The sequence below is a fragment of the Bactrocera latifrons genome, unplaced genomic scaffold, assembly GCF_001853355.1.
Source record: "Bactrocera latifrons isolate USDA-ARS-PBARC rearing strain unplaced genomic scaffold, ASM185335v1 scaffold_178, whole genome shotgun sequence".
In the NCBI taxonomy this organism is placed as follows: Eukaryota; Metazoa; Arthropoda; class Insecta; order Diptera; family Tephritidae; genus Bactrocera; species Bactrocera latifrons.
Window position 1 is genome coordinate 29,292 of NW_017535274.1, and position 5,895 is coordinate 35,186.

At 30.0% G+C, this 5,895-nt stretch overlaps 1 protein-coding gene across 1 annotated transcript in view; it reads left to right on the plus strand.

The window, feature by feature from the left end:
- The window catches only part of LOC108967111, a 40,507-nt gene that overhangs the window by 22,580 nt on the left and 12,032 nt on the right, over positions 1–5,895 (plus strand). The window lies entirely within an intron of this gene.

Consider the following 5,895-nt stretch of genomic DNA (forward strand, 5'->3'; position numbering starts at 1 on the left):
AAATTTAAATCAAAAAGTAGTTTTAAAACTAAAGCGAAATTTAAAAACCAAAACTAAACACTAAATTAACAAAATCAATGCAAAATTTGTGTAACGCTGCCTTGCAGTTGAGCGTTTCGAAAGCAGTTATTTTTGATCAGTTTTGATTGAGACTTTATTAATCGAGACGTGATTGTGTGAATTGGAAGATTATAAACTCATTTTGTTTTGCTAAAATCAAACAGCATTGATTATTAATTGCAGAATTAGCTGAATTTTAATTAACTTAACAAATTTATATATGAACTTATGTAATCCTACCATAATATCTATAATGGCTAAGTGGTTGTTACTCGTAATCTTGAGTTGTTCATTGAATCATTGTCATTTCTTTGAAGTATATACATATATGCATTCAGTATATATATATATATATATAGAGCATATATTTAAACGTAGTACATAAATACATGCGTATATATGTATATGTTTATTTGCTTAAGTACTAACTAAAATCATATGTATCTCATGCCGTAGCTATGTACTATTATAGTGTCGTATCCTTTCATGCATTCCTCACTCATCGATTTAGTTTAGAGCATTGCCACATTTTCARTATGTTCATGTAACTATGGATTCATTAGCGCTGCTTTCTGCATTGTAATTAGCAATACTGTGGAGTTCATCGCCGCTAGTTAAGATAGTTTTGTGCAAATACAAATTAATTGATTACAGTTAATAATAGACGGAGCTTAATTGTAGGTTAAGTTGTTGGAGAGAGACACCGCGTCTCTAATATATTTGGGTTGAGATTTTCATATGAAACTCCGTTTAATTTAGTTTAATTTCGCTGCTTTACTCAATTTGTGCAATTCTTCTTAAAAGACTTTTTGAAAATTATTCCAATTTCAACTAAATTTTTGTTAGCCTGTATAATTTTCACAGTCGTCAGGATCTGTGATTCAATTATGACTTCTTCACGCCACATCTTGAACACATTCCTCAAGGTTTTCCTTTAAAATTATTTGATCACTTTTGTCTAGAATCTGGAGGGCCTTCTCGTAAGTTCTGTGTGGTTTTTGTACGAAGGAAAACGGAACTGAAGTTTCTGCTTCGGTATTTCGGAATACATCCTTCAAGATTTTTCTTCAAAATAATGTMATAAGTTTTGTTTAGAATCTGGTGAGCTTCTCTGAAGATTGGTGTCTTTTTTGTGCGTATTCCTTCATGTTTCTTTGCAACATAGCATTAAGCTTCAAGTCCAATCTTTATCATTGCGCCTTAGATGTGAACTTTCTGATTTTTTATAATCTAAAAGGTTTACAAAGGCTATTACATATCCATTTAGTCCATATAGTGAGCAATTTTTTTGCTGGAAAAAGGACGGAGACTGCGATGGTTCGGTTTCTTTTCCAAAAAAATTTCTGTTTATCCAAACATTTTCTAGTTAAGATTGCTCAAAATTTGGAAACTTAAGWTCCATTTGACGATTTGAAAGATTTGTAAAATCTATATTTCTGAATCGCGATTCATTATAGGAGCTCCGCTTCCCCCTTTTTGTCATAATTTGTTCGACCATTTACCAGAACTTGAGTAAGATAAGTGATTTCGTTCCGACTACCTATGAACCTCTCAAATTCTCACATTTCTTTTTGAGAAATGCTTAACTTCTCGGTWTATGAAACGAAAATTCGAGGCTATGCCTGAAAAGTTCCACTCAAGAGCGTCTAAAACTTCTGCAGCGTAAAGAAAATTARGTGAAGTTCTAACATTGTTTCATGAGAGATTCTAAACCTTCTAGGAAATAAAAAGTTAAGTTCTAACATTGCTTCTTGAATTATTGACTTTCCGCGGAATAATAATATTGAGGTTAAGTTTTAACACTATTTCTTGAGAGATTCCCGATTTTCTGTAGAACAAAAAAAAAAAAAAAGAAATAGATTAAATCCTAACATTGCTTCTTAAGATATTCTCAACCTTCTACGAATTAAAAATAGTTATAGTTATGTTCTAGCATTGCTCTAAAGTATTAAGGTTAAATTCTAATAGTTCCTTTTGAGCGATGCTAAGCCTTGTAGGGAATAAACGATTTTAAGTTAACCTCCATGTTGCTACATCAATCAACTTAAAAGCCAATACCTGGAGTTAGATGAATTAATCTCCGAAGAACTCTATCTCTGCTCGAGTTCTGCACAGCAACAAGCTCTATTTGCTAATGCTTGATAAAGATTTGGGTGCAATTATAGTATGCTTTAATAGATTTTCACTATAATCCGGTGTCATGTTCCACAGTTCTTGCTAAACTCATTTGAATATTTACCAYCCAWAAAGCGCTTGATTTTTAATACGCCRAATAAACTGAGCGCCATTAAAGATCACGCCACTTATGTATGCATAATTAATTAATCAACGCTTTGTCATTACTTGATTAATCATTATATGTGTATTTTTTCTTTTATTTTCAACATTTTCAGGTATCTTACATTGTAAAGAAATACGTTAGTATAACTCCATGTAACTTAACTTTCGCTTTGTCTCCACTTTTGTTGTAAATTTTCCTTTTCTGTGTAATCGTATTTTGTGTTTCCGTAATCATTCCTGAGTTTTTTTTTTTCACCTATGCGAAAATATTCCATTACGCAACCTTTTTTGAACCTACCATGAAAAGGAACTGTGTCATTGCGGTTTAGTATACACATTAGTAAACTACTATTATCTTTCTTTGTGCTTAATTTTCTAATATCATAACTATGTCTTCAGTTCCTTTGTTGTATTAACTAGTAATCTGGCATGTTAATTACTTGATCTCCAACTGTTTCATACACCCCATTTAAACATAAGCTATAGTAAGCACTTTTCCGATGTGATCAAAAGCGCGAGGTCGTGGCATTTAGGTATTAGTTATAATAAAGGTGCGCTAAAAAATTACTTATATTTTAAAGATGGTGGCTTTTTTATACATTTTGGTTAGGATTTTGTAAATAGCTCAGATAGTGTCTTCGAAAAATTTTCAAAACCACTTTAATTCCTCAAAAACTTCTGAATATGGAATTTTAGCAGATAATTTTATTTTCACATTCAGTATCTCCCTAGTACATACATATAAAAACTTTTAATTTCCAAATTTTCGAGTATAATTTTCTTTTTGTGAATTCAAGGAAGTACTGAATACACATGGGAAAATTATGTATTTCGAAATTTTTGTATATAATTTTTTTCGTAGTCTCAGTACTTCCCTAATAGAAATACAAAAAATGCTGAATTTCGCAATTTTCGAATATAACTTTTCTCGAGTATTTAGTACCTCTCCAANAATAAACTGAGCGCCATTAAAGATCACGCCACTTATGTATGCATAATTAATTAATCAACGCTTTGTCATTACTTGATTAATCATTATATGTGTATTTTTTCTTTTATTTTCAACATTTTCAGGTATCTTACATTGTAAAGAAATACGTTAGTATAACTCCATGTAACTTAACTTTCGCTTTGTCTCCACTTTTGTTGTAAATTTTCCTTTTCTGTGTAATCGTATTTTGTGTTTCCGTAATCATTCCTGAGTTTTTTTTTTTCACCTATGCGAAAATATTCCATTACGCAACCTTTTTTGAACCTACCATGAAAAGGAACTGTGTCATTGCGGTTTAGTATACACATTAGTAAACTACTATTATCTTTCTTTGTGCTTAATTTTCTAATATCATAACTATGTCTTCAGTTCCTTTGTTGTATTAACTAGTAATCTGGCATGTTAATTACTTGATCTCCAACTGTTTCATACACCCCATTTAAACATAAGCTATAGTAAGCACTTTTCCGATGTGATCAAAAGCGCGAGGTCGTGGCATTTAGGTATTAGTTATAATAAAGGTGCGCTAAAAAATTACTTATATTTTAAAGATGGTGGCTTTTTTATACATTTTGGTTAGGATTTTGTAAATAGCTCAGATAGTGTCTTCGAAAAATTTTCAAAACCACTTTAATTCCTCAAAAACTTCTGAATATGGAATTTTAGCAGATAATTTTATTTTCACATTCAGTATCTCCCTAGTACATACATATAAAAACTTTTAATTTCCAAATTTTCGAGTATAATTTTCTTTTTGTGAATTCAAGGAAGTACTGAATACACATGGGAAAATTATGTATTTCGAAATTTTTGTATATAATTTTTTTCGTAGTCTCAGTACTTCCCTAATAGAAATACAAAAAATGCTGAATTTCGCAATTTTCGAATATAACTTTTCTCGAGTATTTAGTACCTCTCCAACAAATAAATTAATTAATTAACATTAAAAATCTGTCTTTTAAAATTATCGAATAACATTTTTTTAGGAACAATCAGTATTTGCCAAATACGTATAAGAAAATCTGAATTTCGAAATTTGCGAATATACCTTTTTTTCGTACACTGGGTACATTCCTAATATAAATACAAAAAATTAAAATTTTGGAATATTACTTTTTTCGGGTATTCAGTACCTCTCTAATACAATTTAAAAAAAAAGAAAAACTAACTTTCAAAATTACTGAATTAAACTTTTTTTGAGTACTCAGTACTTCTCAAATGCGTATAAAAAAATCTGAATTTCGAATACTCTCTTTTTCGAGAATTCTCAACATTTTTAATACAAGTTCTGAATTTCGAAATCTTCGTACATTTTTATCGTATGTTCAGTACATCCCTTGTACATATGAACAAATTCTGAATTTATTCCTAAATACGTGCAACTAAAATCTGAATTTCGAAAATCTCAAGCACAAATTGTTTCAAGCATTCAGTAGCTTTCCAATGCATGTAAAAAGTTCTGAACTTCGAAATTTTTGTACATTTCTATCGTGTATTCAGCACCACCTTATACATATGAAAAAGTTTTGAATTTCGAAATTTTCGAAAACATATTTTTTTTGAGTACTTCCTACTACATGTAAAAAATTTTGAATATCAAAAAATTTCGAATATAATTTTTTTCGAGTCTTCAGTACCCCCTCACATACATATGTATATATATGAAAAAATTCTGAATTTCGAAATTTTCGAATGTAAATTTTTTTCAATGTTCAGTACCTAACGTACGTAAAAAATTTAAAGTAGAACTGTAAATTTCGAAATTTTCGATTATAAAACTTTTATCGTAGTAGTATTTTAAAATATAAATGATAACTATCGTCCTCAACTGCACTTTTTTCTTAATTGCACTCACCTGTTGCCTCTCAGTAGCGCTCCATTGTCTCTTTGCGCCTCCCTTTTCGTACATTCAGCTCGCCAGATACGTATATTTYGACTTCTATGTATTGTRCCCMTCCACTTAGTGTTCTTTTCTCTTTTAAATCGTCAATAATTTCTCATTGTCAYATTTGTATTTTAGTCTTTCGTACTTTGTATATGTTTACACCATTATTCAAAAATACTGTATTTATTGCTGCCAATAATAACTTCTCACACCTTCACTCACGTTATGTTGAAGCCGATTAACAATATAAAATATGATTGTATTATATTATATGTAAATAACAGTCTGTTTTGTTCTTTGTAAATAAAAATTTTTTCGAAAATGAATCAACACTAAATTATTTATATTTATATTGTATTCTTTCATTCTTTTTTCTCTTCTCCTTTCATCATTTTCATACATTGAAATGAACCGAAACAAAAAATGTTAATGCTCATTCATATTCATTTACTTTWCGCTGAAAAATAAATTCACTGAACATTTTTTACCCAAAATTCGTTTCACTCGTGCCTCACAATCACGCTCACTCACTCGCTCTCGCCCCCAACTCGTTAACTCACCTTACTCGCTCTTGCGCTCTATATATATGAATAAAAACCTTTTTTCTACTAATATATCTATTTGTTTGTACAATAACAACTTTGATGCAATATATAATGTATATAAACTTTAATCTATA